The following is a 19,972-nucleotide window of genomic DNA, read 5'->3' on the forward strand; positions in this document are numbered from 1 at the left end:
ATTCAAGTTTAATTTATTTTATTTTATGAAAAAAATATTATAATTCATTAACTTCAAATTTTTTCATGACTTTTCAAAAAAAAAATTGATTGTGCATTAATTGAATTTTTCTGCAAAAACATCGTCGAACAACATTCCAGTTCAATAAGTTCAAACAATAAAACAAAAAGGAACAATAGAGATCAGGACTTTTTTTCTCATTTTAATTATATATTTTTATTTCCCTCTCTTTGTACGTTTTTTTTTCTGCTCATTACTTAAAATAATAATAAATTAAATGGAAAAAAGTTACAATTCCGTTACAAGAGCATTCCATTCTTAGAATTAAAATTCATTTTTTTTTTTGTTATTATTCTACGTTTTATGCTCTTGCTCCTTACGGGGGTCAATAACATATCGCACATCTGTTGTTCATTTTTGTGAAACTATGGAATAATTTAGTGGCAAACAAACGCACACACAGACAGGAGAAACAAGGAAAAAGAGTCGTCGTCGTCGTCACGGTTTTAACTCTCAGTGTCTACCAATTACAAAAATTAAAATAATTTTATTTGAAAAAAATGCACCGAAACATAATTTATCTTCCTTTGTCGTGTGTGTATGTGTTATTTGCTTGTGCCAAAAGAAAATATTTCTCGAGAAATGATGAAGTCGACATTTTTGCACATAATCTCGCATTTAAATAGCATTAATATCACTAAAAAGTTAATATTTGTAATGCACGTGTTTATATTTTTAATTATCTCGCGCAGTAACTCTTTTTACGACAACGACGCACATTTTCAACTAAAACGTTGGATGGGGACCGAGAGAGTAAAAACCGACATTATCATAATCTATGCTGATAGTTATCTGCACCATGATCGTCATTGTTGGCATGTGTCGGTAACGCGCCGTCGTCTTCTTCCAGCGTGTCGTATGAATGATGAGGGGGTTCCTTTTTTGTTATATGCAGACGATTAAGGCACGACAAGAAGGAAGACATCTGCGATGACGATCATAAACCGTAAATTCCTGATGCATAAATTATTTTTTCAACGAACTTTCCACCACCAACAGATTATCCGTTCGGGTTTTCTCCTTGCCACGAACGTTTTTCTAGTAATTTAATACTAGATCCTGCTTCTAAAGTGGAATAAAGAGAAAATACGGGCACAGATGTATCGAATGTTGTTACAAACTAGTTTATATCGCTTCGTAAAAGAGGAGCAAACACCATAAACGACAATCAATGATGTTGTAAAATGAAAGGAATATGTCTATTTAATGGCAGAGAAATTCATATCCTACTAAATGACTTTATTAGCTGCGGATTTACGAGCTAATCAGAGCAAAAAAGGGTCACAAGAGCGAGTTTTAAACAATTATCCAAGCTTAAGACGATTTTTTTCCTTCAACTTGAACACAAATTTATCAAATAATTGTCCAGACATCCGTTTAAGAGACACATTGACCTTTGCCCTGTTGAACATTAATATCTTTCGATGTCCGATGCGACATTTTTCAACAGATTTCTCGTTCAGCAAAGCCACCTTACAATCCTCAATTCAAAGAAACGAACAAACAAAAAAATTCCTAGTCAATGCTAATCTAATTTTATTCTCTCACAGTTCATAAAATTGCCTTTTTTGCCGTTTTCTCTCGTTTTTCTTGTGCAAAAAAAAACGTCAAACAGAAAAAAGTCAACAAAAACGACGACGACTCCTTTGAAAAAAAAAACGGAGAGAAGAAAATAAAAACGAAGCAAAGAAAGAAAAAGTAAAAGTCATAAAAATCAGACATCATTTTACGCACGCACATTTTTTTTTCGAGTCATCATTACATGCCGCTTATCTGTTAAATGCGTGGAAATTTAAACGTATATCGTTAGAATAAAGTTGCCACTTGATTAAATCAGTAAATCTCTACTACTCTACATCCCTCGGTTCTAAAAAAAAAATATTTAATAACAAGAAGAAGAAGACGACGAAGCGTGTGTTTGCTTTCGAAAAAAAAAATGCTGTGACATTTTTTTGATTCAATCATCGTCTTTTGTATTGCATTTCTGCGACTTCATGGAAATCCTTCTAATTTTTATGCATGTCGCTTAATTTGACATGAATGCATATTTATAAATGGAGATCAATTTTTGGATTTATAAAGAAGGGTAATCGAAAAAAAAAGTTGAACGACGTGGAAAAAAAGAGAAATTAAAGAGAAGGATGAACTCCCGCTGGGATATTCTTTGTGTGTGTGGAGTGAAATATTGATGGAAATATCTTGAATTAATGAAGGATCGTTTCCTTTTATTTTATTTTATTTTTTTGTTGTGACGTGATATGTCTCACTAAATAAGTTCTTGCGGATATTCTCGCCAAATGAGGTAAAAAAAAATTACAAAAAAATATTTCATTTAAACAAATTTTTCGAAAAATCAAAAATTAATTTCGAAAATTAAAATTTTATTTTAAAAATATATTTTAAAAATTAAAAAAAAAAATAAAATAAAATTATTACAAAATATTTAAAAAATCTTTTGTCAAAATTTATTATTAAAAAGATATCAATATTAAAAAATATTTTAAAAATTTAATATAATAACTATTAATATTTTATAATTAGTTTAATATTTTATAATTTAAAAAATAATTTTATAATTATTTATATAGTAAAAAATTGTCATAAAACGTCTAAAAATTTTAAAAAATTATTATTTTATTATATTTATTTTATTTTTTTACCAAATTTTAATAAATTTAAATAAATATTTAAAAATTTAAAAAAAAATAAAAATTAAAAGTTAAAATTAAATAAAAATGTTTTTAAAAAATTTTCTAAAAATGTTAAGGAGAGTAATTATTTTTTTAAGTTATTACTTTATGAATATGAAAATATTTAATTTCCATTTAAATTATTTATTTATTATTTATTATTATTATTTAAATTATTTTAAAATTTCAAAACATAAAAATGTTGTTAAAATGCTAATATTTACTCTAAAATTATTCATTATTTCTATTTCGTTCCAAAAAAATACAAATTTTTTAAAGTTGTACTTGCCAAACGATAAAAAATTCATCCAAAACCCCTTTGAACCGAGAATTTCTGCAAGTTGAAGGGGGAGATGAGTCATATTTGCTAAAAAAATTCCCATCTCACTTAAAAATCTTTACTTTATTATCATAATAATGCATAATGTATTGAATCTAATGCCAAAAAATATGGGATGCGTGTACTTTTTGATCCGTTTAAGTCTATATTGTAAAAAAAATATGAAAAAGTATAAAATTATGAAGGATGTTAAATCTAATATTTCTCTGCATGTAACAAAGATACAACACGTCTACCATATTTTTTACACGTATATTTATTATTTTAGACGAAAAGGTGAATAAACTCTAAAATATATATTTTTTTAGAGGTACACACTCTCATTATATTACATTTTAGATGTTAGATATGCTGTCGAAATAAAAAAATAGACGATAATACATGTTCCGTATATGACACACAATACTAGATCAACGGCATAGATCCTTAAATTAATGAGCGTAGACAGGATTTCGAATATTACCAGGGGGAATAACAGGGTGCGGCACGAAGCTATTCAAAAACTCGATCAAATATGTCACATTTTTGTGCTTCCTGGATGGAACACATGTCACACACATGTTCTCCACGCATCTCGAGATCCACAAGAAAAAAAATCACTTGTCTCCGCAGCGCAAAGTAATCAATCCGGGCAAAGATGCGGGCTGCAGCAAATCAAGTTCCAGGCACTTGCATCGATCACTTGTACGACGAACGAAGCGAACAAAGGAACCCTCCGTAATATTTTTGCACTTAATAAAAATAAAAGTTCGTAGCCACCCTGTAATTTTGTTCGTTCGACGATCACCGAGGATATTTAAAAATGTACACACAAATGTAGGCCAGCTGCTGTCATATGCGACTCAAATACAGAGAAAAATGCATCATATGCGTTTATTTTTATTATTAACCTAAAGCCATGAATGCACGCACACATAAAAATTTTATTTTTACAATATTTACAATTACAAGAAGGATGCAGCAGCAGCAGAGGGTGAATTTTCGACGCAAGTATTAATCAAAGAGACAGAGAAAATGAAATACATAAAGTACACAAACTAAAAATTAAGCTTTTCAAATGAAATAATAATAATAATAGTACACAAAACTACGAGAGAGAGACAACGAACGAGGGAGAAAAGACTCCTCGGTCGGTGAATTGAATTTGCGTTGAATAGAATGCACGTTCCGCAGACCTTTAAACAGCACGTCGTCTCGTTTTCGTTATCGTGCGTTCTACTCGAATGATAATTAGTGTTTTAAGGGTTGAATTATTAGTTTTCATTACAGTAACAGCGTACTTTTTATTCATTTGATACTTTACAAGTAATTTGAATACTTTCCTCAAAAAAGCGACAAAAAAACATGTTACATTAAAATAACACATAATAATGCGAGAAATGAAAGAATTTTATAATTAAACTCTTTTTACGAAAAAAAAGTGAATTGCGAGATGTGAAGCAAATAACGAGAAGACCTATTTACGAAACTTTATGATCTGATTAAATTAAAAACTATAAAAATCATTTTTTTAAATTTTTGTAAAGTATAAAGCACTCGTGTAAATGTGCACAAAAGAAAACAAGTAGAGTGAATGTTTTGATGGTTGTTAATTTTGATGAGGAGTATTTTATGCGAATTTTTGCGTCGTTACCTCTTAATCTTAATTGCGTACAAAAGACGTGAAGATGTGTGAAAAAGGCTTGAATTAAAATTAATGCGTAGGATTTAATTGTACTCTGTATGTCCTCTTGTAAGTTGGGAAAAGTGACGGGATAAATTACATCGTTACGTATTTTTCTTCGTAGTCTTCGAAAAACCAAAGTCATGTTTTAAATTTAAAGGAATTAAGGATGGAGCAAAGATTAAATTTTTTTTTAGGTATTTAAAGATTTAAATTATTTTTAAATAAAAAAAAAATATTAAACTTTATTTAATTAAAATAAACTTATTATTGAATTAGGAAAAAAATAAATTAATTTTTTTTTTTTAAATAAATTAAATTAATTTTTTTAGTTAAAATTCATTTTTTTTATTTTATTTTTAATATTATTTTATATTAAATTTTAAAAAATATTTAAAATTAATTTAATTTAATTAAATTTTTTTTCTTTAAAATCATTTTTAATTTAAAAAAAAGTGTGTTTAAAAAAATAATTATTCAAAAGTTTTTTGTTTATTATGGATTAAAAAAATTTTTTTTGCAAAAAAATAAAAAAAAATTTAATAAAAAATTAAATAAAACTTTATAAAAATATTTCTTTTTTATTTTTTGAGAAAATTTTTATTAATAGATGTAATAAAAAAATGTTTAATTAGCAAAAAAAAATATTATTATGATTTTGAATAAAAATTACAAATATTTTTTAAATCTTTACTATTAAAAAATTAATAATTTAAAATAAAAATAGTTTTTAACGGTTTTTAATATTTATTTCAAATATTTTTTTTATTTTTTTAATAATCTCGTTTTAAATATCTGATGTTTCTAAAAATGATAAAAAATATATAAAACTTTTGTTCATTGCTACACCCTAACATGATAAATATCTCCTTCATGCCAAAAACAACAACAAAGAATCCTTTTAAATATATATTTTTCACTATAGCAACTGCGGAATCCTTATTGTTACAATCAAAATATGTACGAAAAATTTAAATAATCGCCTGTAGTCGCTCCGTTCTCTCCTTCGCATGCATTGCTATCATACACAAAACACTCAAAGACTCCTTCAATTTCGTTCGCAATCCCCATGTGAACGGTTTTTTCGCCATTCATTAATTTAAAATATATAGTGATTTGAATATAAAATTAACTGCGAGTCGTACGAGAAACGAGAGAAATGATGCGAAGGGTTGTTGTTTCCTCGCAAAAACATATTGTTCAAATTTCTGCTCGTAGCATATAAATAATGGATTAATGTTTAATGATATCACGACGGCAGCAGCGTCCTCTTTGTAGTTAGATAAATAATCTAAAAATGAGAAAAAATCTCTCTCGCATCAATCAGTGTTCAAATTCGCGTTGTTTTATGCACCTTTTCACTAAACTGGTTCCATTAAAAAAACAAAAAACACTTTTACGAAAAATTTCGCTGAAATAAATGACCTACATGTTACATGTGAGATTAAATTTCATGTTTTTTTTTAACACAATACGTGCATAAGTTCATAAATAATTACGCTTATATCAACGTATGACCACAATTTTTGAAGAGAACAGCCAAGTCAGCGAAAAAAACTAGTTTTTTGGACGTTGACATATATCTCTGTACAAAAGGATGAGTACACGATTTTTTTTAATATTTTGTAACAATAGTTATATCATTAATTTTTTTCATGCAGTGCGTAATCCCTCATTCATAAGTAATATAATGCAATATTTATTAAACATGATTCTGACCTGAATGACAGAAAAACAGTAAATTGAGGTATTTTGTACAAAGGTAGGGGCTCGAGTATTTTTCAGCCCTATATTAAGTGACCCAGTGGAAAAAAAATAATTAAAGGCTTAAAATTTAAATTTTTATCGAAATTTTTTCCAAAATTTTATTAATTAAAAAAAATTAAAATTTTTTAAATAATAATAATTTTTCTATAAAAAGTTAAAATTTTTTATTTTTAAATCTATAGAGCCTTAAAAAAAGTTCACAATGTCCCACTGGGCATCAATAAAAGACATCAGCTCATTTAACGTCAACGAAAAAAATGCATGATTATTACTTTGTATGTCCGTTCAGGTCATTTGCATGAAGACTTTCATTAATAATAAATAAATAAATGAAAAAAAAACTTTTATTTGTAATTTTATTGCATTTTTTTTTTTTTTTTGTTTTGAAACGGTCTCGTACATAGCGTAAAATTCTTCTCGGAATGTTCGTGTCATATGAACATATAATCATCGGTATTGATATTGCTTGGGGTCCTTTTTGTCGTTCACAACTTTCGAAAAATTGGACAGAAAAAAAAATTAAATTTATGTGTGTGAGTGTGTGTAATGGCAAATGAGAGAGCAGCAGCAGGAAAATCATATATAACGTAATAATATAATAAGGGTGATTTTTGTATTTATTTACACACCGAATTCAACTGAACAGGCAACTGAACTCTGTGTGCATAAAAAGTTATATAAACTCCTCTCGTTCGGTCCGTTCGCAAAACAAAGTGCAAGCACGAGTGTTTTGAACATTTAAAACAGAAGCAAATCAAATTCACGCATATGTGAAAATGTGTAGCAGCGGTGGATTCGATATGGATCATAAGTGTGCCCAGTGGGATTATTCGTCCTTTTTTTAGGCGTTGGAGTTTAAAAATGAGGCCCAAAAAAATTTTTCTAAAATTTTATATTTTTTTTAGAGAGAATTTAAATTTGGAAAAAAATAAATTTAGAAAAATTTCTTTATAAGTTTAATTCTTTAAATTTTTATTTATAAAAAAAAAAAATTCGAAAAAAATAACGCTTTTCTAAATTTTTATATTAATTTTTAAATTTTTTTTTAGCAGTAATTTTTTTTTAAATTAAAAAAATATTCTTTAAAAAAATTTTTTTAAAATTCTTATTAACTCTTTTGATTTTTTTATTTATTTATTTTTTTTTTTTTTTTTTTTTTTTGAGAAATTTAAAAAAAAATATTTATGAGAAAAAAAAATAATTAAATAAAAAATTAAATAATTCAATATAAAAATTTATTAAGCCCCAAAGAATTTAAAAAAATGCAATTTCTTCCCATTGGATAAAATTGGATACATTACATATATTATGATGATTAAGTGATTTCCTACAACTTTGCTCCTTTACTTTTTGGGGTGATTTTAGAAACTTAATTTTTTCTCCTAATATTTCGCCGTCATCAATGTAAATTTATTAAATACACAATCAACACTCTTCTAATTACCTTCATTTTTCGCCCTACAGATTTTGTCCTTTTTGGCGTCCAGAACAGAAATTTTCTGGCAAAGCATCCAATAACAAGATAATTTAAATGGCAAAGACAGACACAACGCGACATGAATTTCAATTGGCAGGATTTGAATTTTGTTCATTCGCTAAATACAAAAGAAGGCAACAAACGAGAAAAGCAATTTGGAGTTTTTTTTTCTAAAGAGAAAACTTTTTTCAATTCAATATTTAACAGCGCGACGTAACATTAAATGTAACAACTTTGGCAGGACTTGGTTGGTTGACAAACGAAGAATCAGTCGAGGGAGAGACTTATAAAAAAAAAGTTAATCGCAAAAATATTACAACGCTGGCTGGATGATCACAAAAATGTTTTTTAAATAAAAACAACAACCACCACCGACGACAACGACGACGACTTTGTCGTTTCATCTCATTGCACATGGGACCGTGGATGCGGATACTAATGAAACGACCCCCTCATAGATTTGCCATTCTTTCACTTTCATTTTGTGCACGCTGGATGATAATAAATTCCACATATAAACGATTGCGACGCGTGTGGGAGCCATAACAATAAGAGAGCATTTTCTTTTTACATATTTCAATTAGCAAAGTGTGTGTCTCGTACGAGCGAGGAAAGACGTAGTTAGGGAGGTAATAAATTAATTGCCATTAGTATAAAGAGAGAGCAACGATCATTTGTTTTATTTTTGTCGCTTTTTTTAATGTGTCGTCCAAATATTTTTCCTTATTCGATTATATTGTATTATTATTTCAACTGAGAAAAATTAAGTTTCTCATCAAGAAAATTTGCGAGGAACGGACAATTTCTATTTTTAAAAATTTTTCGATTCGTTCTTAAATTTCCAAAAATCTTTTTACGAAAATTATTAAATTAAGTTTAATTTGTTTTTAAAATTTTTTTAAAATTTTAAAAAATTATTATTTTGATTTTATTAAATATATAAATAGATTAAAAAAATTTTATTTTATATTTAATTTAAAAAATTAATTAATTTTAAATTTAATTTAAAAAAAATTAATTAAAATTTAAATAAATTTAAATTACCTATTTTAACAATTAAAAAAATTATTTACAAATTTTAATATAAAAAATAAATAATTTAATTACTTTAAATATTAAAAAAATATTTTTTTATTTTTCTAGAATTTACAAAAAGTTTTTAACTATTTTTAATTATTTAAAAATTATAAAAAAATTTACGTAAAGTAAAACAAGTATTATTTGACAAAATTTTTGATCTTAAATTCAAAATTGACAAAAAATCATAAAAATTTCTCAAAAAAAATTAAAACATTTTGATTTTTAAAACTTATTTAGTCTTAAAAATTTATAATAAATTAAATTATTCATGAAAAATAATCAAAATTTTATTTTTTTATTACAAAACCTATAAATTTAAGCTTAAAATTCAGAATTTTAATTTTTCAAAGTAAATAAAATTAAATCTCGCACCGTGTCTCCCAAAAAAAATCCTTTTACGACACCTAAATTCTTCACAGCACATTACGGTCATTGTATTATCGGCTATAAATTAGTCCCTAACCATTTATATTACTGCTGGAACGAAATTTTATTAATGAAAATCGATATCATGCATCATACATAATAATAAAACGAAACATTCGCGTTCACGACACACATGATTGATCCAGCCAAAAGCCTAATCTCCGGCATTTCCTCTCGAAAAGTTGTCTTGATTTCTGCTTCATTTAAGCTTTAGCGCCGCAGCTGTAACGTCATCATTAAAACGTTATGATTGCCGTTTTTGCTCCAATTCTCTTTCGACGAGAAAAAAAACCATTGTGGTCCCCCAGAATAAATAAAATCATATTTTCCTTTCTTCTCTCCTTCCGAGTGTTCCGAGTATAATGTCATCATCCGTATTTAAAGATTCATAATGATTTTTCTTTGTTTGCACAGAAGTCGTAGGTACGTGTTGCTACTTATTATTGTAACGCTCTTTATATCTGCGTTTGACTTAAACTTATCATTTATCATTTCTTCTACTCCGTTAGTCTTTTGGTACGGCGTTTTTTGTGTGAATTTGTGTCTGGAGTGCCGAGAATATCCAAAGTTATTGTTGTGCTGAAGGAAATTACGTGAGCGAGGGATGAATCACAACAAAATATTTATTCAGAGCAGATATTGTATTTTGTGTAAAACAATAGAGACAACAATTTTGCGGGAATTCACGGAGAATCAATTGGCAATAAAATTTTTGTTCGGAGCAACAGCGTAATCCGAAACAAATAGATTAACTAAAAGTATATGGAAATTGTACAGACGTCTTTCAGAAAAGTTTTGTCATCATCCCTCTTGTGTGCCATGCCATTTTGCCAATATTGAGACGTTCCTTTTAACACAAGAAAAAAAACACAACGAGAAATATTTTCGCAAAGATCCGAGCAAAACGAGAGGAAAAAATACATTAAAATATATCTTTTTCCATTGACATCCACAGAGACTAACTCTCGTGTATTATATCAAACAAAGTATTTTTCGCAAACTATAACTTTATATTTTATGTTTATTGTCTTCTTTTTTCTGCAGACGCTCTCTCGTAAAGTAAATTTTATAGGCATGAAATACAGACGAGAAAAAATTGAATTGAAAATATTTTGTATCCGACAAACAAGTAAGGAATCAGGATGAATCCATTGTTGTGCGACTATTTGTTAAAAATAAAAAATCCGAACAGATGAATTTTGAACAAAAGCTGCATTTTTGGCATTTAAAAAAAACTTTTTTTTTTTTTTTTTTAAATATAAATCAAATGGACTTTTGGATATTAAATGCAGCTAAAACCAGGTTGCCCGAAAAAAAAGTGAAATGACAAAAAATCACCAAATTTATTCGCAAATAAAATAATTCATTTTAATGATGCAGTTTCGCAACAACATTGCTTTCAGATATTACTCAATCATCGCGATTGTAGTAAAAAAAAACTTGTCACAACTCTCAAAAGTTAATTAACGTCGCTACATGCATTGTGACACGACCTTGGTTCTGGTTTCGGATTCGTTACTTGATTTTTTTTGGCTACGAAAATTATTGTTTCCTCTTCCAATTATAAAGCCCCCGAAAAAAAAACTGTGACGAGTATGTGATATATTTTGGTGTATGCAACACCCAGTGGGATGAAATGGATTTTTTTAATGCATTGGGGGCTTAAAAATAATGATTTCTAAATTTTCATAAGAAAATATTTCTAAATTTTCATAAAAATTATTTAAAAATTTAAATATTTCTTTGAAAAAATTATTTTTTTAAAAAATTTTACTCAAAAAATAATCAAATCTTGTGTCAATTTTTAATTTAAAATAATTAAAGAAAATCCCGAAAATTATTTATTTTTCTACATGCCAAGCGCGTTCTGCAAATTTTATGAAATAATATTTAAAACCAGGTTTTCACCAAATTTTTAAAAAATTTTAATGATGCAGTTTCGCAACAAATTGCTTTCAAAATTTAAAAAAAAAAAAGTTAATTAACGTCGCTACATGCATTGTGACACGACCTTGGTTCTGGTTTCGGATTCGTTACTTGAAATTCACGATTTTTTTGGCTACAAAAATTATTGGAAATTAAAAAAAAAAAATTGACGAGTAAAAAAAAATTTTTTTCAAAAAAAAAATAAAAAAAAATTCCTCAAAAAATTAAATTTATAAATTTAAAAAAAAATATTTTAAAATTTAAAAATTTTTTTTTAAAAAAAAATTTTTTAAATAAAAGAAAAAATATTTTTAAGCCCTCAGGGTCTTAAAAAATGCCATATCGTTCCACTGAGCAACTGTTCATCAAAAAATCATCAAAAATCGTGTTCAGTTCTGTTTACGCTTCTTCATTCAGTTCAACCGGTCCATCTTATTGTCTAACAAAGTAAAGTTTGTTAATGTGTTTCTACGTAAAATCGTGTTTAATACAATAAAATTACTCACAAAAAAAACCATCGCGCACACAACAAAAAGGTGTCTACTTTGGTAAATTACACTAAAACTACTTTTTTTCGTTGTTTGTGATGTTGTTCCGGTGGTAAATTTTTTAACTGAATATATTTGAACAAAAAAAGCTCAAATACTGACGATGTTGACGATGAACGTAATTATGTTTGAATTTTGAACAGAATTTTTGGTGTGTGTTGTTATGGTTTTCATTAAAAATTCTGATTAAAAGCCGTTACGTTTATATTTATTAGACGACCGGTAAACGAAGGAACCGTGAAACCATCAACCACACACATTAAAAGTCATAAGTGAAATTTCTTCCAAAAAACATAAAGAACATTAAAAGTTTATGCTAGACTGCGTTATTTATAAATTTAAAAAAAAAATGTGTTAAAGACGCAAGTAATTCACCATAATTTCATTAAGACTTTCTGCAAGAAATTATCATTTAATTAACATAAGTGTATTAATTATTCATAATTTTTCCCCATTTCATTGTGTGTTCTAGTAACGACGAGATAGAGCGACATGCTGAAATTCACGACCTGACAATTTTGCTGTGTAACGTTACAATATTTTAACTTTTTTAATCGTTTTATGGTGAATTTTTACGATGATATCGCCAAAGTAACGCATTTTTTATTGTATGATATATTATGTACTTGTGGAAAATGTTTCGTGGAATATTTATTATTTTTTTATTTAAATTTTTAATTTGAAATTTATCTTTATTAAAATTATTTATTTTATTTAAAATTAAAAAAAAATAATTAACTAAAATTTTAAATTTTTCATTTATTTATGTTTATTTTTTATAATTTTTTATATTTTTTTTAAATTATTTTTTAAAATATTTTTCAATAAATTTTTTAAATAAATAGTTAAATAAATTAATTAATTAAATTTTTTAAATAAAAAAAATATTTTATTAAATTAAATAAATTTAAAATTTTTCAATTATTTATATTTTATTTATTTATTTAAAAATTATTTTATTTTTATTTATTTTTGTGATAAAAAAATATTTTTTTTACATAAAATTTATAGAAAAAAAATCTGAATCTTTCGAGACTTTCATTTTCGATTGATAACACGACTCACTGAATTTCTGTCGCAAAATGTCAAACCCAAACATGGAAAAAATCTCTTGCAGATGGCAAAACCAACAACTTAACGGACAGATAGTCACAGACAATATAAAATTCCTGCATACCATATAATTATCATGCGTGTGCGTAATACTTTTTCTTTTTCTTAGACACACAAAAAACTAAAAACTTTTCGAAAAAAAATGAAAATAAATAAGTAATTTTATAATCTATGTCGTCACACAACACCAGTAATGCTCGTCGTCACTGAATCATAAAAAAAGACGAAGAAACCTATGTCTCGTGTACCTCTATGGCATGTACGGACTAATAATAATGGGTGAACTATCACATGTGTCTTCGTCTTTCTTTTGTATTTATGATTACAGAAAATTTCAAGACATATGTTTCGTTGTAAAGAAAGACAATAAATAAGAATTTCAAGGATTGTCTGTGTTACACAGAATTTTATCACATTTTATTGCCTTATTTTCGAAACAAAAAAATACTAAAATGATGTGCAAATATCGAAATTTTTCAGATATTTTTTTTTATTATCATCAATAATAAAATGACGAAAGTATTGAAAAACAAACAAAGTGTCTTAAACGTGTATAAATAAAATTTTTCTGAACATCTGTTTGTAACCGAAGTGCTGATCAGCATCATCATAGTCTAAATATGTCGGAGTGTATTCGTCAAAAAAAGAAAAATCCCTAGCTATAGACAAAAAAAAACCAAATGTCTAACAAAAACATCAACAAAGTTTGTACAATTTTTATTTTAAATATTATAACTTTGACGTGAATGACGTTTCTATACAAAAACTTTTTTTTTGTTTTAATTTTTGGGATGAATCGTGAAGAGAAGTGGATTAAACCACCACCAGAAACAACATGTTTTCTTTTATTATTATTGCTTTATACAACAAAAATTCTCAGTGGATGCGTGTTTTTTTTTTGTATAAAAAATTTGTTAAACACCCAATATTGTTGCACTATTCAAGCGCCAGGGTGTCGACATTTTGAATACTTGGCGATTGTTTTAACAAAATGTGACGGTGCAACGTCTATTAACATTATGATGGTTCTCTAAACAGAAATAATAAAGAGGAAAGGTAAACAAATAACCGCGCAAGGATACGCACAAACATTTACAATTTTTTTAACTACTATCGCAGCATGAATATTGTTTTTAACTGTTTTTCAAAAAAAAAACTCTTGTATTATTTGTTTAAATAGCTCGTGGCAATCTTGTTGGAAAATATGCAAGAGTGACAGCTTTATATATTTTTTGATGGCTCCGGGCCAGGTAAAACTTTTATATTTTCTACTTTACTATGTTGACTAGTTTTTTTTTGTTTTGTATTTCAGAAAAATGATGGAAAACTTTTTTTGTAAGTAAGTATATCATCATCCAACAAAATTTTGTGGATTGACATAATAATTCGGAAATTTATTGAAAATGATAAAGGACTAAAAAATATTTGAATTTTAATTTTTTTTCTATGGATTTTTGTTTTATTTAATTTTTTTTTTAAATTTATAATTTTTTTTCTTATTTTTTGATTAAAAAAAATAATTATTTAAAAAAAAATTTTTTAATTTATTTTTTAATAAATAATTTTAAGATTTTATAAAAAAAAACATTTTTTTTACTTATTTTGTTAATTATTTATTTTTATTTTTTTTTTATAAAAAATAAATATCAAAACAAATAAAATAAAAAAATAATTAATTTTTTAATTTGGATCATTTACGCAAAATATAACTAATTTTCCGAAAAATACTTTAAAAAAGCTTAAATAATTATTTGAAAAGTTTTAAAAAAATTAATTTGATTTTAAATTAAATTAAATAAATTAATTAAAAATTTAATTTAATAATTAATTTGTTAAAATATTTTATTTAAATTAAATAATTAATTAATTAAATAAATAAAATTTTTTTTTTAAATTAATTTAAATAAATAATAAATTAATTTTAATAAATAAATTAATTAAATTAAATTAAATTAAATTAATTAATTAAATTAATTAATTAATATTTTTTTTAATAAAATTAATTTGGCAATGAAGTCCTCTAATATTATTTATATTTCAGGAATGTCAAAGCAATTGTTGGATTTTGCAATAAACGATGTTTCTTAGATGACAAGAAAAAAAAATTAAAAAAGACATCAACACATAGTGAAGTTTTAATTGTTTCTAAATTATCACGATGTGCCACTTTGTTAAACAGTTTTAAATTAAATTAAATCAAACTCGTGCCAAAAAACAAAGTTTGTTGCTTTTTTTTCAACGTTTTATTCAACACAAAAGTCCATCATCAACAACAACAACAACAAAAATCACACATCACTACCCATCTTTTGTAGCAGAACATATATTTTTTTCTCTCTCTCGCCATACAAAATAACATTACTTTGGACATTGGACATGGTGATTATTAAATGGACGTAATTTCCTTTTCTCAATTTTTATTTATTTATTTTTTTTTGTGTGCTCAGTACAAAGTTTATATGCCGAACAATAATAATTGAAGCTGCTACTTCTACCTGACAGTCATTTGTTGTTACGTCGTATTTTCATCATCGAGTCATATCATCTGTCTGTTCAAACTCAAACTGATGTTACATTATTATTATTTTATTTTTTTTTATTTTGTACTCGCTCGTACATAGTTACAAATTTTTACATTGATTTCGAATGGCATTCATTCATTTTTTGTTAAATTTTTATTATTTCTTCAAAAAAAAAACTTTTTACTAGTTATCATCACAAAAACATACGAGACAAATGCATCGACGAACGTTTTTTTGTGAATCAACCAATTATTTATTATTATTAAATTCATCATCATGCCAAACCTTTAAAAAAAAACTTGTGGCCTTGTGTGTATCGAATTGTGTTATTATTTTGTTTTTGATCAATTTTTTTGGAACATACATATTTTATGTAGGTACGAAACTAAAGGTGATAATAAAGCAGAATGGATTTTTGTGTGTCGTCGTCATCGTACAATTTTTTTTTCACAGACTGGTCCAAAAATCTTATTATTATTGATATAAGTATTACATGCTATATGGACAAGAGATCGATATCGACGATGCTGTATGTCGAAGTCGCCGTTGTTTATTTATCATGTCATAAATTATACAATCACCGAAAAAAAAATATCAACGTAAAAAGATATGGAAATAAAACTAAAATAAAATTAAAGAAAGTTTTTCGTTGCCACTGTACGACGACGACGATGTTAAGGTGTATCGTCCATGATTATGATGATAATAGTTGTACGAGAGACACATTTTATTAGTGGATAAAAAATAAATATGAAATACGTGAGATATGTGGTTGGATTTACACAACTTGCGAGACAGTTACAACGACCTTCGATAAATATCTTTGATTATGAGACGCTTATCGATCGCTTCGATAAAAGTGCAAAATGACAGATTTCTATCATCAAAAGTGACTAAGAATTTTTTTTTGTCAATTGACCTCAATTATCACTTCACGAATTTCACTAAAAAAATATTTATTCACAAATTTTCGATTTTTTTTATTAAAAAAAATATTAAACGCACCTTTTTAAAAAAAAAAATGCATTTAAAAAATACATTCACTGAGATTATTGCCATTCATTTATTTTAAAAACAAAAAAAAATTGACTCATTATTACAGTAATCGGGTCCGGTCGGTGAAAGAGGAGCAAAAGTATATATAATGATGAAATTGAATATTTTTTTACATTTACATGAGGTTTATGCAATTTTTTCTCTTCCTCCTCGCACGACGACGCGACGCAACAAACACGAGAAAGCTAAAATAAAATGTTTACCGAATTTACTAACAAATTTAATAATAAACACGACGAATCGTATCCTCTTACAAAAATTTCTTTTCCTGTACGTTTCTCTTTTGGACGCATTTTATTTTACGAGGGTGAATTTTATCTAACGCAATACAAATATTCTTCACCGAGAGAAAAAAAAGGAATTATTTTATAACTAAGGGGTATCCTTACCTTTTTATTTTATTTTTTTTTTTTTGCTCAGATGTCTGTCTTTTGTTTATTTTTTTGCAAGAGACTGGAGTCGAGAGTATCCAAAACAAGTAATCTTTTTTGTTTGCCTTCAAATCAATCTTTATTTGCGCGTAAGAGTCAATGATTTAATGCACTTTTCTCTCTCGTTTTCTATGTCCAGCGTAACTCGTGAATATTCACTTCTAATGCAGTAAAATGTTGTTTATTTTAGGAAATTAAATATTTGTTTTTCACACTTTTGTCTGACTTTATATTTTTATTTTTTTGTCGTAAAAGTCGAGAAATTTCACTTCTGTGTGATGTGTTCTGTGATCGGCAGCAATAATTTTTTTTCAAAAAATTTAATTATATGCACACGAATTTTTTTTTTTGCAGATTTAATTAAATTAAAATCCAAAAGTTTCTGCTGCTTCTTCTTGGTAACGGTGGTTTACAATCCTTGTTGCTTCTCGTGCGAGTAAGTAAGTACGGTCCGGGAAAATTCACACTTTTTTCTTGAAAAATGATTTCGACAAACGAAAAAATTAAAACAAGTCGTAAACGTGAGGGATAAACAAGAAATGTAAATATATAGATATTTATTTATATAATTTTATATTAATATATATATTTATATGAATTTACAAGCGACGATCCTTTCAGTGATACGGTTGAACACAAACTGAGAGAATCAAAGCGGACGTACAAGTAACAAACTGGGTGACTCTGTGTGTTTACTTGGCGCTCGTGCTCGTGTGAACGCGTGTACAGGTCGTGTCGTGGTGTGCGTTGCATATCACTCTCGTTCTGTGTGTTTGTGTCTTCTTTCACAGTAGCAGCAACGATGGCACAAACGGTATTGTTTCCCGAAACATATGAGTGATGCACGCAGCAACACAGACACGAATTGTGAATGGACATGAGAATTTTGAGAGTGTATTTGTGTGCGATGCATGTTGTTTTATTACAAATGAGTCATACAATTTTTTTTTTGTGACTCTATGGAAAATGTGGATGAAGCATGTTGTCAACAAAAGGTTTTTCGTCACTGATGGACATTGGGGGTTGGATGAAGGAGGTGAAGGTGAGAATTTAAATAAAAAAAAATTTCCAAATTTTATTTTTTTATTTATTGTTAAAAAATTAATTAATTTAAAAAACTATTTTTTACATCAACAAAGATTTTTTAAAAAATTAAAAAAAAAATGTTTTTAAAATAAAATTTTATTTAATTAATTTATTAAATTTATCAAAAAAGATTTATTTAATCAAAGTTGTTTAAATATTTTTGTTAAATTAAATTTTGAATGTTGCTTTATACATCTTTATTACAATTTAAAATGCTGAAAAATTCGAAAAAAACAAGAGATTAAATTTAATTATTTCAATTTTTATCTTTTTGATAAATAACAAGAAGAAAAAAGTAAGATACTAATTATTTTTGTTTTAATTATATTTTAATATTTTTTTTATTATTATTTTCTTTTTAATTATTTTTTTCCAAAACAACACTTTACGAAGCTTTTCAATCCAGAAATGCAAAAAAAAAATATTTTTACTAATTATTTTTTCCACTAACTTTTTGAACAAAATTTGTTAACAAAAGAAGGAAAAAAATAAAATTTATTCGCAAACAAAATATTTGAAATAAAAATTAAAATTTCACGAAATACCTACCATTCAATTTTTTTATTTCTTTTTTTATTTTTTTATGTCTGAAAGAAAATTTTAATCAAATTGTTATTTTATTCGAAGAAAATTTAAAGTTAAAAAATTATAAATTTTTATAAATAATAAAAAAAATATTTTTAAATTGTAAGCTCTTTACATTTTTTAAACACCTTAAATTTAATGAAAATAAATAAAAAAAAATTTTATATTTTTTTTTCACAAAAGCTTAATGTTCTATCTACAAATGTACTTTTATTTTTTTAAATTATAAAAAAATTTTAATTTTAATAAATTTTAATTTTTTTTTCTTATTATTTTTTAAAACAAAAAAAAAATTGACAAAAATATAATATAATAAAAAAACTAATTTTATTTTTTTTTAAATTAAAAAAAAAAATTAATTTTATTTTTTAAATTTTTTTTTATTAATTATAAAACAAAAAGAATTGACAAAAAAAAATATAATAAAAATTTTCTTACAAGATCTGAGATAAAATCATGTCTTATTGGCTTAGTGATACTTACATCTTTTTTTTTAAATATATCCGCTTGTCTTCTTAAAAAAACTTGATTTTATTTACAAATCAATCTTCAATTGTCCAAAAAGTTCCTTCACCCCTTCCTTGCACGTCAACATTTCACTTTTGAAAACTTGTTCCAACAAACAACTGCCTTTCGTGTAATTCTACCGTAAAAACTAAATACATATGACACGAACATTTGTGCATGACGAAATATGTACCTACCGAAACAGTCAACGCGCGCGGCAGACAGAAGAGGGAAACTAACAAAAATATGTATTTCTGTGCAGCACTCGACACACAAATACCAACAAATGAATTACGCAGTTTTCGGGCATTCAAAAATCATTTTAATGACAAAGATTAATGAACAACACAAATTAAAATTATTTTTTGACAGTTTTTCCAATTGTGCATTGAATTCGATGAGGAAATCATTTGAATTATAAAAGAGGCTTCTTAAGTGTGAGTCACTTGCACCAAAAAATCCTTTCTTCTTCTGTGTTAATGGAATTGTCTCTGTGTGAGTGTGTGTTACAACAAAGAGATGTGCGATGTATAAAATTAATTCACTTTTCATTTTTTTTTTCATTCACGGAAGGGTGGTTTTGTTTTCTTTGTGTACTCAGAGACTTATAAAATGTCTTGTGGTGTTAGTGATGCCTTTGTGTTTGTACGTGAAATTCTAAAGAGAGAGAGAATCGACTTAGAACTCGTACACGA

General features: G+C 26.2%; 1 protein-coding gene across 1 annotated transcript in view; it reads right to left on the reverse strand.

The window, feature by feature from the left end:
- Positions 1-17,720, reverse strand: part of LOC134838336 (RNA-binding protein 24-B-like) — a 31,956-nt gene extending 14,236 nt beyond the window's left edge. Inside the window, exon 1 of the mRNA XM_063853845.1 lies at positions 17,058-17,720. The gene's annotated coding sequence lies outside the window, so the exon portion shown is untranslated. The remainder of the gene's footprint in view (positions 1-17,057) is intronic.
- Positions 17,721-19,972: the final 2,252 nt, after the last annotated feature.

This window comes from Culicoides brevitarsis, chromosome 1, assembly GCF_036172545.1.
Source record: "Culicoides brevitarsis isolate CSIRO-B50_1 chromosome 1, AGI_CSIRO_Cbre_v1, whole genome shotgun sequence".
NCBI lineage: Eukaryota > Metazoa > Arthropoda > Insecta > Diptera > Ceratopogonidae > Culicoides > Culicoides brevitarsis.